General features: G+C 44.0%; 1 protein-coding gene across 6 annotated transcripts in view; it reads left to right on the forward strand.

Annotated features, from left to right (window-relative positions):
- Positions 1-16216, forward strand: part of LOC116819065 (latent-transforming growth factor beta-binding protein 1-like) — a 211884-nt gene that overhangs the window by 11236 nt on the left and 184432 nt on the right. The window lies entirely within an intron of this gene.

The following is a 16216-nucleotide window of genomic DNA, read 5'->3' on the forward strand; positions in this document are numbered from 1 at the left end:
TCTCCTCTGCCACATGGACAGGCTTTGAATTGAGCACTACTCTGCAGGTAGCTTAGCACACTCCTGCAGGGCTCCATGTGCTCAACCATGCCCTGGGATTCATGATTAAGCCTTTAATAAGGCAGATAAGTACATTCAAATTGGAAATTTATTTAATAATTTGACCTTAATTGAATGTTTTTCATTTCCTAATTTGATATTTTTAATAGAATCTTCACTTTGATTTCTAGGTTTTCCAGTATTTGCATTTTTCTGAGAAAACTGTAACATTCTCATACAGGTTTTTTGTTCTTGAGCTTTTCCTGATCCTTTCCTGGAGGTTCTTTCAACCTTAATTTCAGATTAAACAAGCTTTATTTTTTGCCTAAGAATTTGTTATTTAAGTCACAGTACAGTATACGTTTCTTCTGTCCACTGACAAATAATTACACACTGTCAATATGAAGGTTTTTTAATTTGTGCTTAGTAGGTAACCAAAACTTGGTATCATTATACTGTTGACAAGTAATGTCCATGAGTCTGATCTTATTTATACCTGTTTTACATTTGTAACTCCACTGACTTTGATAGAGTTATTCCTATGTTATGTTTAGGGCCCTATCAAATTCATGGATATGAAATTCCGTAAATCTGGTCTTCTGTGTGTTTTTACCCTATACTATACAAATTTCATGGGAGAGACCAACGTTTCTCAAATTGGAGATCCTTACCCGAAAGGGGGGTCACAAGGTTTTTTTTAGGAGAGTTTGCAGTATTGTCACCCTTACTTCTGTGCTGCCTTTAGAGCTGAATGTCTGGAGAGCGGCGGCTGTTGGCTGGGTGTCCAGCTGTGAAGGCAGCGCCCCGCCAGCAGCAGCGCAGAGGTAAGAGTAGCAGTACCACAGCCCCCTCCCCCAATAACCTTGTGACCTGCCCCCAACTCTTTTTTGGCTCAAAACCGCTACAATTACAATACTGCAAAATTTCAGATTCAAATAGCTAAAATCATGAGATTTACGATTTTTAAAATCCTATGACCATGAAATTGACCAAAATGGATCATGAATTTGGTAGGGCCCTAGTTACGTTGGTGTAGAAGTGAAGGTAGAATAATTCCTCAGCACAATCAGAGCAATTGCTTCCTTAATGTATGTTACAAGAACAAGTTAACTACCTGCCTTAAGTAAGTCTCTGTTAAGACATCTTTCAGGTAGAGAATATCAGCTCATAATGATGTTCTCACTCAAAACAAACTGTTTTGCAGAAATGGTCAATTTAAAATGGATGTGGGTTTTTTCTTTATCAGTGGTAGTCAGTGAAACTAAACAGAACTTCCCTCCCTCTCATTTTGCACAATACACACAGATACAGTGACTTAAGTTGGAAGCTTTTTGATTTAGCTATCTTCAATTTCTAAAATTTTGCATGATCAAAATGGGCAGTTTGGGCATCTGAAAGGGTAAATCTTTTGTTGGCTGTGCGTAAAAGGCATTTTCACAGTGGATCCTGTTGCCCTTGGAATGGTGAACAAAAGGGCAGGAAAAGGATGTAGATGTAGGGCATCATCTTGCAGGTGTGGTGCCATGCCATGGAACAGGGAAAGAAGCACAAAGAGAGAAAGAGCAGTTGTGAGCTATGGAACTCATTGGAGAAGAATGGGTAGGGAAGGAAGAGGAAAGGGAAGGGTAAACTATAGATCCTAGAACATGGTGTTGGCCTGTGGGCATAAGGGCCATCCATGAGTGGTTTCAATGCCACGGACATAAGAAGTTGCCAGGAAACACTTTGAGGGAAGAGGAAATGGGACAATTGGTATCAAAAGACGCCTGCAGGAATTTTAGGAGATTGAGGTCATTTTCCTGAACAGGAAAAAAACAGTTCCTCACCTTCCTGTAACTATTGTTCTTCAAGATGTGGTGTTCACATCCATTCCAGTCAGGTGTGTGTGTGCTGCGTGCACGGTCATCGGAAACTTTTCCATTAGCAGCACTCTTGGGTCAGATAGGGAGCACCCTGGAGTGGCACCCTCATGGCACTCAATATATGACGCTGCCGACCCAGCCTCCCTTCAATTCCTTCTTGCCAGCTACTATGACAGAGGGGAAGGAGGGTGGACATTGGAATGGACGTGTACAACACATCTCAAAGAACAACAGTTACAAGAAAGTCAGTAACCATTTTTTCTTCTTCAAGTACTTGTTCATGTCAGTTCCAATCAGGTGACTCCCAAGCTCTCCCTTGGGGGTGGGGTCAGAGTTAAGGAACCACTGATTGGAGAACTGCCCTGCCAAAAGCTGCATTTTTTCTGGCATACTGTGTGATGACATAGTGGGTAGTAAATGTGTTCACGGGCAGTCAGGTCGCCACTCTGCAGATCTTCTGAATGGGCACCTGGGCTAGGAAAGTGGTGGATGAGGCTTGAGCCTGCATCAAGTGCGCTATAATAGGCGGAGCTGGAACCTTGGCGAGGTCATAGCAAGTATGGCTGCAGTCTATGATTCATAACGAAATGCGCTATGAGGAGACGGGAAGCCCTTTCATCCGGTCTGCCACAGGTATGAATAGTTGGTTCGATTTCCTGAGAAGTTTTGTGTGCTCAGTGTAGAACGCTTGCATTCTCCAGATGTCTAGTGAATGAAGTCTCTGCTCCTGCGCATTGGCATGTGGTTTGTGATAGAAGACTGGTAGAAAAATGTCTTGTCCAATGTGGAATTGTGATACCACCTTGTGCAGGAAGGCTGGGTGAGGCCTGAGCTGTACCTTGTCCTTATAGGAGACTGAGGGGTGAGGGGTCGGAGGTTAGTGATTTTAACATGGAGACCCTTCTGGCTGAAGTGATGGCAACCAGGAACACTACCTTCCATGAGAGACAGAGAAGGGAGCATGTAGCCAATGGTTCAAATGGGGCTCCCATTAGTCTGGAGAGGACCAGATTGAGATCCCAAGCAGATATAGGTGGTCAAGGATGTGGGTATAGTCTTTCCAAACCCATTAGGAAATGGTCCACCATGGAGTTGGTGAATGCAAAGCGCCCTGACTCTCCTGGGTGAAATGCCGAGATGGCCGCAAGATGTATCCTGATGGATGATCCTGACAACCCTTGCTGTTTCAGATGTAGTAGGTGTTCCGGGATGAGTAGTATATATGTCTGAAGTGGAAATGTACAATGCTGGTCACACTCACACGAGAACCTTCTTAGCTGGTGGAAGGTTTCCTGCTGCCAAACAACACCTCCTTCACCGAATCCGAGCATTGGGTTTAACCATGAAGCTTCCATGCCATGAGATGAAGGGACTTGGAGGTCTGCATGAAGGAGGTCCTGTATGATCAGATCTGAGTAAAGCTGCAGTGCTATTGGAGTGTCCACCGACATCTCCAGAAGCATGGAGTACCAGTGTTGTGTGGCCACGATGGGGCCAGCATGATCACATCTGCTTTGTCTCTGCAGACCTTGAGCAGCACCTTGTGAACAAGTGGGACCGGCAGGAAGACATACATGAGGTGGTCCCCCACCCCAAGGTAGCAGGAACTCCGAGATGGAGTCCAGACTGTTGGAGAGATGGAGCAGAACATTGGACACTTCCTGTTGTTCCTGGTGGCAAATAGGTCCACCTGGGGAAAGTCCCACCTTTGAAAGACAGAATGTAAGACGTCTGGACAGACTGACCACTTGTAGTTGAGAAATGACCTGCTGAGATGGTCTGCAATCTCATTCTGCAGGCCTGGGAGATAGGACACATCCAGGTGAATAGAGTGGGCTATAAAGAAATCCCAAAGCTGGAGAGCTTCCCAACAGAGTGGGGAGGAATGGGCTCCACCTTGTTTGTTTATGTAAAACATGGCAGTGGTTTTGTCGGTCAACACTGCCATGCACTGACAAAGTCTGTCCTGGAAGGTCTGGCAGGCTAGCCTCATAGCTCCGGAGGAACCTCCTCCACTGCTCCTAAGGCAAGGAGTGATTGCACCTTCTGGACAAGGAGTAGCTTGTGAGAAGGGTCCCTGAAGAGGAATGGGGAAGGGCAGTGGGAGAGAGGGAAGGAGCAGAATTTGAGAGAATATCCCACATTTACCGTGTGAAGGATCCAATGATCTGATGTTATACGAGACTATGCAGGGTAGAAGTGGGATAGACAGTTCAGAAAGGGGAAAGGATCTGGTATAGTCTGGCATGCTGTCCTCGGGTGTCCCCTCAAAACCCTTGTTTGGATCCTGACTGTGGCTCAGTTGGGCCCTGGCCCTGGTTTGAGGACTGGTTAGATGGCCTACGCCTATTATTCCTGCCCCTATGACAGTAAGGGTCCTACCTTGGGCAGGGTTGCCTCTGCTGGAGTCTTCCACCTAGCCCTTCTTGCAGAGGTTTTCCTCTTGCCTTGCGCCCTATTGCTGATCCCTGCTGCAGGACTCACCACCCTTTTTTGTAGTAGTTGTTGCTACTGCACCTGGGCTTGCTCCCTTATAAATTATCTGCAGGCTTTTTTGTTGCTCACCCTGCCAGGTGAGCAAGGACTGTCTCGTCAAGTGGTGGGAATTCTAGAAGATCTGCCAGGTCTTCTGCATTTCCTCTTCCTGTTCAACCAGTCATTGTAATGTCTCCTCCCTCCCCGAGCCTACTAAATCTTTCCAGCAGCTTCCCCCATCAAGTTCTCCATCTACATAGAAAAACATAGGGTCCCAGACAAGCCCCGCTGTGTGACAGGCACCCTCTGCTCCCATTTTCTTTGCTCTCCCACAGGCTGCTCAGAGACCTTCCCAATGTACATACAGTGTGTAGTTTATTTACAGTGCTTCATCACTCCACCTCTTACATTCTTATGCTATCATACTAGTCATGCCGTTTAACTACTTTGTCTCCCAAGGGATGGGGTGTGTGCTTTTATCCGGTCTCCTTGTTAATGGGCTAGTTAGCTCATTAGCTACCTGGCCCCAATCTGAACTGGTAATCAAGAATTCCTCTCTTTAATCAGGTCCTCCTTGTGGCCTAACTGGTTCAGTTGCTGATTCCCAGCACTCTGTCACCATACGAGGAGACTTTCTGGGACTACCCCTTTCTGAAAATGCTAGTGCCCATGTGTCATACATGGTAGAAGGGACCAACACTTTGCCAGAGTGAACGATGCTGGAAATATATTTTCAGAGCCCTTTCTACAGCCAAACAGGTCTCTGAAAATTGGCATCATGTTCAGGGCAGCCAAGAGGGAGTGCACTTTTCTCCCAGAGAATACTCAACTCTCACTGCTACTTCACACGCTGTCCCTGTGGGTGCTCCACACCAGGTGATGGTGCGTCCTGGTGCCATTGATCGGAGATCCTCAGTAGCAGTGCCTGGCTAGGCTCTGCGCGTACCCTAGCTGTCTCGCGGCTGTGGGAACGCTGGTCAGTGTGCGCACAGCCTGACCCCCTTCAGCCCAAGGAGTTGAGACACAAACCCTCTTAAGTCTCCTCCACGGCACTGGGCACAATGGTAACGTTGATTGATGCGGCACGGATCATGCAACCGCTCCCGGCACTGACGGCAGCTTTGTCACTGCCAATGCCCACAGCACTGACTTCGCATGCAGCACCTGTGAATGGCACCGCAAAGCACCATTTGGCGCAGATGAAATCAATGCATAAATCAAGTGGTCGCCACTTCACCTCAGCACTGATACCAGCACAACCACAATACCTGACATTACTGTTTCCTCGGTACCACACTGTCTATACTCTGCACCGAAGGGTCACCTTTTGGTACCCAACCAACCTCCCCTGTGGCATTGTCCACCTTCACAGATTCGGACAATGATAACCAGGGTGAAGATATTTTCTCTCCCCACCAATCTCCCCCATACTCTAGAAGGGCAGATGGGGAACAGCTCAGATCTAAGGACTGCCACACTCAGGTGTTCTGCCAACGGTACGGACAATCATGGATGTACCCCCATGCCCTTCCCAATCCAATGGCCACCTTGGAAACCATGGGTAGTATATAGGTTACATTATTCTGGGACCTCCTTGCACGAAGGGGAGATGTATGCTCTTCACTCACATTGCCCGCACCTGCTACTTCCGTGGCCTCTGAGGTTGAGATGGAGACAGAGGATCTGCCCCCTGTACACAATCCTTCTTCCTCTCCGCACAAGGCGATAATGCCACCTCTTCCCACGACAGCTGATGACCTTAAGCAATTCCAGGACTTATTTAAATGAATTGCTACTAGCCAGGATGTCCCCCAACAGGAGGTTCAGGAGAATCACCACAAACTATTAAAGATACTCCAACTTTCCTCTACTTCTAAAATTGCTGTCTCAATTAACGAGGCAATTCTCAAACCAGCAGAGGCAGTATGGAAAACATCTGCCTCTGCACCTTCGGCATGCAAGAGGGCTGACAGAAAATATTTCGTACCTGCAAAGGGCATGAACTTTCTTTTTTCACACCCACAGCCCAATTCTTTGGTTGTGGATGCAGCAAATCACAGAGCCAGACAATCCTAAAATCAGGCCATGCCACAGGATAAAGAACACAAATGCCTAGACCTACTAGGCAGTAAGGTGTACGCATCATGGACTCTGCAGTTCTGTATTGCGAATTACAGCGCCCTTCTAACTAAATTACAGGAAACTGTTCGAATTGTCTGCTAACCTCCCGGAGGGCAAAAGAACTGAGCTCAGAACTGTGCTATTGAAGGAAAGCTAATATCTAGAATGGCGCTGCAGGCAGCCCTTACTACTGCCACAGCAATCATAATGAGAAGAGCCTCATGGCTCTTATCCTTGGGCATACCCAAAGAACTCCAGATGAAGGTAGAAGATCTACCTTTTGACAAAGACAAGTTGTTCTCTGCCAAAACAGATGAGACCCTTCACACTATGAAGGACTCGCACACCATGCTATGAACATTGGGCATATATATACCACGTCAAAAGAGGAAGAGGTTCCAGCTCTACCAACACCCCAGGGAATCTCCTTATATCTGACCTCACTCCAGACCCTATGAAGCAGACAGACAAACAGGCCACGTTGATGCCGACAACCACACCAACAACCCTTGGCACCTCAACCAACGACGTCAAAGCCACAGTTTTGAAGCTTTGGTTGAGGGTTTGAATGACCTTCCCATCTTAACAGCTATAGAGTGCCCATTTGGCCACTGCCTACACCATTTCCATCATGCGTGGGAGCTGATCACACAAGACCGCTAGGTTTTAGAGATAATCTTATTGGGCTACTCCATCCCATTCACTACCCACCCCCCTACCCAACCCACCTCCCTGTCCCTCTTCAGGGATCCCTCCCACGAGCACCTTCTAAGGCAGGAGGTACAACACCTCCTGCTAGGAGCCCTGGAACCAGTTTCCACTCATCACAGAAGGAGGGGATTCTATTCCCACTACTTTCTGCCACAAAAGGAAAATGGAGGGTGACGCCCAATATTAGACCTCATAAAACTCAACAAATTCTTACACTCTCAGAAATTCAAGATGGTCACTCTAGGCACCGTAATACCAGCACTGGAACAAAGGGACTGTTTTTCATCCCTCGACCTACAAGACACATACTTTCCTGTGCCCACTAGGCGAAGCCAAGATCTATTTACAGCTGTTGGGACACATGGCCACCACCGCATTTGTAGTCAAGCACGCCAGACTACACACGTGATGCCTCCGAGGCTGGTTGAACTCAGTGTTTAAACCCACCAGACACAGTCTACACAAACGCGTCATGCCACCTCACCAGGTCTTACAATACTTCTGGTGGTGGACCACCCCAGAAAACCTATGCGCAGGCATCCTGTTTCAACAAAAGACATCATCAATCATGATCATGACAGATGCCTCCCTCTTGGCATGAGGGGCCCACACAAACACAAGGCAGGTGGTCACTATTCGAGAGACACCTTCACATAAACTTACTAGAACTCACAGCAGTAAGGAATGCTTGCCTTCACTTCCTATCTGTCATAGGAAATCAAACAGTTCGGGTAATGACGGACAATGTCACGTGCATGTTCTACATCAACAGGCAGGGTTGGTGCCTGGTCCCCATTCTTTATGCACTGAGGCCTTGAAACATTGAAATTGGTGTATCCAACACCAGATTGACATCTTAGCTTCCAACCTTCTGGGATGCCAAAACATCATGCCAAACACACTAAGCAGACATTTTCCACTGAATCACGAATGGGAATTGAACCCCACGGACTTACAACGTATTTTTCACCTCTGGGGGACCCCATCCATAGACCTGTTCGCCACAGTGAAAAACCACAAATGCCCTCTGTTTTGCTCCCGGGTGGGGATTGGATCCAGATCCCTGGGGGATGCTTTCTTCATCACCTGGAACGCAACATTCATGGACACATTCCCGCCCATACACTAATTCACTGAGTCCTACACAAAATCAGGAACGACAATGCCAGAGTCATACTTATTGCACCAGCGTGGCCCAGAGAGACCTGGTACTCATACCTACTACACATGTCAGTCTGTCCCCTGTGGTCTCTTCCGATGAGACCAGACCTCCTGCTACAGGACAAGGGCTGGATCCTCCATCCACAACTGGAAGAGCTTGGATGCTCCATGGTTCCGTTTACACAAGCTAGCCGGTTCAGAGCAAGTCAAGCATGTGTTATTGAACAGCAGACGTGCCTCCACATGTAACACCTAGCTGCAAAAATGGAAACATTTTTCCACATGGTTCTCGGACAGACAACTTACCCCAACAGCTTGCCTCTTTCCGTGGTGCTAGATTACCTAGTAGAGCTCAAGAACTCAGGATTATCATTAAGTTCTCTCAAAGTTCATCTTGCAGCAATTAACATCTTTCGCGATGGACTCTCAGTGTTTTCACACCTGCTCACAAAATGTTTCCTTGCAGGACTTCACAACCTCTACCCTGAAACACATCCCCCTACCCCACCTGGGATCTGAACTTAGTCCTCCGTGGACTTGTGAGAACCGCCTTCAAACCCCTAGCTACTTGCTCATTACTATACATGTCAATGAAAGTAGCTTTCCTCATCGCAATCGCTAGAAGGGTCAGCAAAATTAGCGCTTTGATGGCCTATCTACCATATACTCTGTTTTTTTTAAAGATAAGGTCATGCTACGCCCAGGGGCTGCTCCAGGCACCAGCACACCAAGTGCAAGCTTGGGACGGCAAGCTTGGGACGGCAAGCCGCAAGCCTTCGGCGGCATGCCTGTGGAGGGTCCACTGGTCCCGTGGCTTCAGCAGACCTCCTGCAGGCTGCCGCCAAATTCGCGGGACCGGGGACCTCCCGCAGGCAAGCTGCCGAAGGCAGCCTGCCTGCCGTGCTTGGGGCGGCAAAATGCCTAGAGCCGTCCCTGGCTGCACCCCCACCCAAAGTTCCTTCCAGAGGTGGGATCTGCATTCCACCTCAACCAACCCATACACCTTCTCACATTCTACTCCAAGCCACATAAAACCCTACAAGAAGTTCCTTACACACTCTTGACATCAGAAGGGCTATTGCATTCTATCTAGATAGAACAAAACCATTTTGAAAATCCTCCAAACTGTTTGTCTCAATAACAGAATGATCCAAAGGTGCAGCAATATCTAAACAACAATTCTCCAAATGGATATCGAACTGTATTCACACATGCTACCAAGCCCAGACCATTGAACCCCCAACTGGGATCCGGTCCCACTTCACTGGAGCCATGGCAACATTGGTAGCATTCCTCCACAACACGCCCATTGCGGAAATCTATAAAGCCACCATATGGGCTTCTGAGCATACCTTTACCAATCATTATGCTATCACTCAAGACTCCAGGGCAGATGCCTTACTTGGCCTCACTGCACTATCCACCTATACTACACTCAACACTCCCAAGTCCCCTCCTCCTTAAGGGGTACTGCTCTACAGTCATCTGAAGTGGAGCACCCACAGGGACAGCACTCGAAGAAGAAGAGAGAGTTACTCACCCCATGCAGTAACTGAGGTTCTTTGAGATGTGTCCCCCTGTGGGTTCTCCACTACCCACCCTCCTCCCCTCTACTTTGGAGTTCAGCATGAGGACTCCACGGTAGAGAAGGAACTGAGGGGTTCGGGCTGTGTGTCCACTAACCAGTATTCCAACATCTGCGAGACAACTAGGGTGTGCACCCCACCCAGCCAGGCACTGCTACTGCAGATCTCCAATCAACGGCACCGGGATGCACTGTCACCTGGAGTGGAGCACCCATAGGGGAACACATCTTGTAGAACCTTAGTTACTGCACAGGGTGAGTAACCCTCTCTTCCTTTGAAAATTCTGGCCTAATCATCTAAGTACTTGGTCCTGTTAGTGAAGGCAGGGGGCTGGACTCAATGACCTTTCGGGATCCCTTCCAGTTCTATGAGATAGATATATTTCCGTATATTATTAACATTTTGTTCTGCATTGTTTTTGCAGTCAGAAGTCTTCTCTGTTTACAAAGCCTATGTAGTATTAGTGTGATTTATAACCAGACACTGATTATTTTCTTTCAGCTGAGCGAACTAATGTAATGAAACAACACCCTTTTTAATGTGTATAAGGATAGCAAAGAACCATCTGTGTGCACATTAATATGAACAGTTCAATATAATTGCTAGGTTTTTTCCATCATCGGAACAGTAATTATCTTTTCAATGGGATGATTTATTACATACACACATATGAAGACCCTAAAGCTGCCGTTAAACTCAAAAGACTGAACTTATTAGAGTTTTATATTTTTTGTTACAACACATATGCAACTCTAATTTCTGGTTGGATTTAGAATTGTATTTATTGTTTTGTCATTATGATAATGGCTTTCTTGGAAAAAGTGAAATTGAATGAGAAAAACAGCTGGTGAAAGGTTGGGTTCTTTCTGTCAAGAGAAGAGCATGCTGTCATAGAATTCTTTAAAAATGTTACCTTAAAAATGGGGAAAATACCTGAATATTTGTTGTTTTTCAGTGAAGTAGGAAGTTGATTATGCCCTGGCTCCAGTCCTGCAAACACTTACTCATGTGCTTAACTTTAAGCTAATGCACAGTCCCATTGGTCTTAATTTATTTAGAGTTAAGTATTTGCATGAGCTTACACAGAATAATTAATGGACCAAGTTCTACAATAATATGCACAATTCCGGACTTCAGAATTTCTCCCAATGATTTCAGGGGTGGTTACCCACAGGAATTTGTAGGCAGATTTTGCCCCACTCTCCCCTCTACATTCCCGTCAATGTTCTAATAAATGTATGCTTTCAATATATATTATTTTAAAGCGCGCCACTATTTTGTAAGTACTTGTTCTATGGCAAATATATCACATTGCTTAGTCATTAATTTAACAAAACTGTTTTTAACAGATTCTTTTTCAGTCCTCGTCACTAAAAGGTCCATATTAACCATGGTGGTATCTATAGTACCAGAGTATTTTTCTATGTTTAAAATGGAAAATAACTTCTGTTATCTCCAACACTGTTGTATGATAACTGTTACTAATTATTGTACTATTGTTTTTATTTACTGTTGTAGTTGTTAAATATTGTAAAAGTGTCATAAGTTACTGGATGGCCAAGATCACACAGAAATTCATAAATTATCACAAATACTTAGAATTGCATTCACACACAAATTGGAAGCTAGTGCAGTATGTGACCTGATTTTCACAATGTACTAAATATCCACCCTCTGAAAATCAGGCTCCTTTAAGGTTTCTCAAGATGAGCACTCAAAAAATTGAGCACCCAGAATCACTAATCACTTCTGAAAATTTTCATGCATGAGGTTTTCCTTTTAATGGTAACGGTAGCTACATTGAGCGCTGTCTTGTTTCTTGTCCTGTCTGGTGTTGGCATGTTGTTTTTATTTATTGTGTTTTAACAGATTTAAATTCATCTATAGGTTTTGACTGCAAATTCATGTTTTTGTAAACAAACACAAATAAATATATCCCCAGAAATAGGGTTGGGTTGTAGATTAAACATTGACTGTGTGTTTGAGAAATGTGACTCTATATACCTCTGCTACAGTAAATCCCATCTTGCTGGCATAGAAGGATTTGGGTTAATTTTTGCTGCTGTATTTGCTGATAGAGATCAACTATTCCTTAGAATGACAACTGAGACTGTTAATAAAAAATTTCAATTATATTACAATACCTACATTAGCAACTACAGCTATTTTCTTTAATCCTGTCAGTGTGTATTGTTTGCCAGCAGGATTGTTATGTTATTCAAGTAATCAAACATAATGGACATAGTAAGATGCAAGTAATATACACTTCATGTAGTTGGGGAGATGAGAGAAATCAACAACCTTGCTGTGTCACATGGGAATAATATTTTCAGTTTCATTAGCATTTACAATCGTAATTGATGTTCCTACAGACGATAAAAAATAAGGGCCCAACTGTCAACCCTTCTTAACATTTGGAGAAAACGTAAATGAATAGTCCCAGTATAGCCGAGTAAGTGCTCAGTAACGTGACTAAGAGTTCCACAAATGAGCCCTAAATGAAATATTCCACACTTAGTTAATTTATAGAATGAATTGTCACGTGTTAGGTAATTTAATATATGCACACTTCTTTCAGGGCAATAACTTCTAAGGAACATTTAACAATTGACTTATGAGTGCCTTCTAATTAAGAAACTTCTAAATAAGAAACCTCTAAGAAATTATGAAGTACTTAGACAAATTCTAACCTTCGTGTAACTGATCTGGAAGATTTATTTTGTTTAAAATCAACAAACTAAAAGAGTTTAAATGTATGAGTCTATTATTGAGAAGTAAATAAAACGCTTTGTAGTAAACGTGAACATTTAATAAATAAACATTTTTCATTCAGCTTAATTGCTTGTTGAATTAAGTGCAGTAAATCCACTTCATGCCTGGAACCTTGTAGAAAGCAGGAGTGTTTGTGTCACCTGACATGAAAAGTTTGCAACAGAGATTATAAAAAGAGGACCACAATGCTTCTCAATTCCTTTCTGGCCACTGGCTGTAAGTATCAGAGCCTTTGTTCCTTTGCCCTACAAGTGTCCTTCACTATTTTCTTTCCATAGTCTGGGATTTTTTCCATGTTTCTCTTTTATTTGCCAGCTAGAGTAATTACTGTTTAGAGTAGTTTGTTCTTAGTGCACACTTCTGTTTCAAAAAACAAGAAGAAGTCCAGTGGCACCTGAAAAACTAACAGATTTATTTGGGCTTAAGCTTTCGTGGGTAAGATAAAAAAAGTGGGTTTTTTATCCACGAAAGCTTATGCCCAAATAAATCTGTTAGTCTTTCAGGTGCTACCGGATTCCTCGTTGTTTTTGTGGATACAGACTAACCCTCTGATCTTCTGTCTGGGGCTCAGTCCTAGTTTCAGATCAGTAAATGTTCTAGTCTCTCTCCTTTGGTTAGGGTTTTCACCTTGGAGCAGCATAGAATCATATGATCATAGAAACGTAGGGCTGGAAGGGACCTCGATAGATCATCTAGTCCAGTCCCCTGCACCGAGGCAGCACTAAATATTATCTAGACCGTCCCTGACAGGTGTTTGTTTAACCAGTTCTTAAAAACCTCCAGTGAGGAAGATTCCACTACCTCCCTAGGTAATTTGTTCCAGTGCTTAACTACCCTTACAGTTTGGAAGTATTTCCTAATGTTTAACGTAAATCTCCCTTTCTGCAGTTTAAGCTCATTACTTCTTGTCCACTCCTCAATGGATAAGGGGGGCAATTTATTATGCTTCTCTTTATAACAGCCTGTTACTATGTCCTTCCTGTCCCCCAGTCTTCTCTTCTCCAGATGAAACAAATCCAATTTTTTCAATCTTTCCTTGCAGGTCATGTTTTCTAGACCTTTTATTGTTTTTGTTGCTATCCTCTGGACTTTCCCCAATTTGTCTGCATCTTTCTGAAGTAGCTGTCAGAACTGGACACAATACTACAGCGACGGCCTTATCAGTGCTGTGTCGAGTGGAAGAGTTCCTTCTCATGTCTTGCTTACAACACTCTTGCTAATGTATCCCAAAAAAATGTTTGCTTTTTTTACAACAGAGTTGCACTGTTGATTCATATTTACTTTGTGATCCCACCCTTCGTTGCCGAACATGGAAAAATAATGGGCTTCATAAGATATGCCTCTGATGACACCAACATATTAGTATCCAGCTAGCATGTCAAGTTACTTGTACCGTTTGGGGGAAGGACGGTTTTCCAGAAAGTGTTTTGATTGTGCTATCTTAACTTCCAGGGCCTGACACAATGGGGCAGGTGTGCTCATCCTATGGTCCGTGGGCCATACGCAGCCCACCAGAGCATTTCATAAGGCCCATGGCAGGGCTCAGGCTGTCAGCCCCACATGGTGGGTCTAGGACTGTCTGTGCCAATGGCAGGGCTCCCGGTATCAGCCCTGGCGGTGGGGCTCAGGCTGTCAGCTCTGGGCAGTTCTTTATTTTTAATTTGGGAGAGAGTTATTTTCTGTCATTCTGATACATGTTTTATGCACTGATTTCTTTGTTTTTAAATTGACAATACCATAAATAGAAACAACCTATCTAAATACATGTGAAACAAGCTGAACTTAAAATATAAATCCATACAGGTGACTTTAAATCTTTTTAAAATATGCAGACTCTGTTTGGCCCACACAAAGTTGTGCTTAGATTTATGTGACCCTCCTGTGTAATAAGGTTGGGTACCACTGCATAGGGAGACTCATGAAGGAGGCATTGGCAATGTATCAGCTCTGGACTTTCAATGTGTGCTTCTTGGTTTCACTGAGGGCTTCATTCCAAGTCTAAGACCTTGTTCATTCCATACTGCATAGATGTGATGATGATCTCTGATCCTTACAGACTAACCTATTCTGAGTCATTGGGAGCTCTTAAGAAGTTTGGAAAAAAGAGGAAGAGGAGGATGCAGGAGCATTCACCCAATTTTCAGTCAGAATGGAGTTCTAAAGCAGAGAAAAATCATGTGTTCAAAACTCATGAGTCAGGCCCCCCAAAATGTGAGGTTTTTTAAAATAATTTTTGAATTCTTTTATTTGTCTTCTGGTTTCTGCTCCTTTAAGAGTACATTTGCTTCATGTTTTCAAGTTTTCTTTGCAACTTTGAGGGATAGAAGCTTACTTTTTTTTAATTCTTATCTAGTCTTTTGATTGCAGCAGCTGGGGCTTTAAGAAGAGCACCAAATAACATGAAACTCATGATAAAATCATGACAGTTGGCAACACTGCCATAGTGACATTTTAGTGGAGCAGTCCATGGAGTTGTAGAGTGCATCAGATTTTAAATCAAGGACTGAGAGGACTTCTTCACTCCCGTAATCCTTAGTTCTGTTGGAGAGAGCATCTCTGGTTCTAGAATATCTCTCAGCGCTTCCTGACACAAAGGTCATCTTGTTGGTTCCTTGTTTTTTCTTATGGTGGGGGGAGTTTTAGGTCCTTTCTTGCACCTGATTCAGTGTCAACTACTTGACTGTTTCCCCTTGATCCCCTATTGTTCTTCCTTGGACTTGCTGTCCTTTGGAGGATCTAGTTTCCCCAGATCTGAGAGCCACTGAGCTTGCTTTCTGTTTCTGTAAGTTCCCTTTCAAGGATAGACATTTCTAGGAGCCTTCCTGGTATCTTAACTGTCTCTGCCTAAGGCACTCGCGTGTTTCCCTTTTATGCTCAATGGTCCATTTGGCTTCCCCAGTCCCAGTCTACAATTACTACCTGGAATGGCACAGCCTTTGGTTTGGAAGCACATTTTGTCCAAGACAAAACTCACAAATTACTGTGTATTTTGGAATCCCATCATAAAGGAAAAATTACACATCCAATAAATAAAGGCTTAGAATTTACCAGATGTTATGGCTTCCTCCTAGATCAATCCTTCCTGTGGCTTCATTGGGTACTAGTAAAGAAGTTTTAAATATTTTTTCCTCACATCCAAACCTTGGTTTTCTATTTGTCTGAGCTGCAGTGGTAAAGACCAAAGCTCGGTTTCCTGAGTAATGCTTTAAGATGCGGCCAAAAAAAAAAATCAATAACTTGAAGAAGAAAGCTTATTATAGCCTTAAGAATTGAGAACTACTAGCTAGTCCTCTCTTGGTTTATTTAAATATTTGGGAGAATATCTACTGAACCAACTTCCACAAGAGATTTAGGCTCCATTTCAGCAAGCACTTAAGCCTGCGTTTAAGTCTTATTGATGTCAGTGAGACTTAATAAAATGCTTAAAATTCAACAATTTTTGAAGTACTTTGCTGAATCAGGCAAATTATTTGATTCTGAAGATCAAAA

Source organism: Chelonoidis abingdonii, chromosome 3, assembly GCF_003597395.2.
Source record: "Chelonoidis abingdonii isolate Lonesome George chromosome 3, CheloAbing_2.0, whole genome shotgun sequence".
Taxonomy (NCBI): Eukaryota; Metazoa; Chordata; order Testudines; family Testudinidae; genus Chelonoidis; species Chelonoidis abingdonii.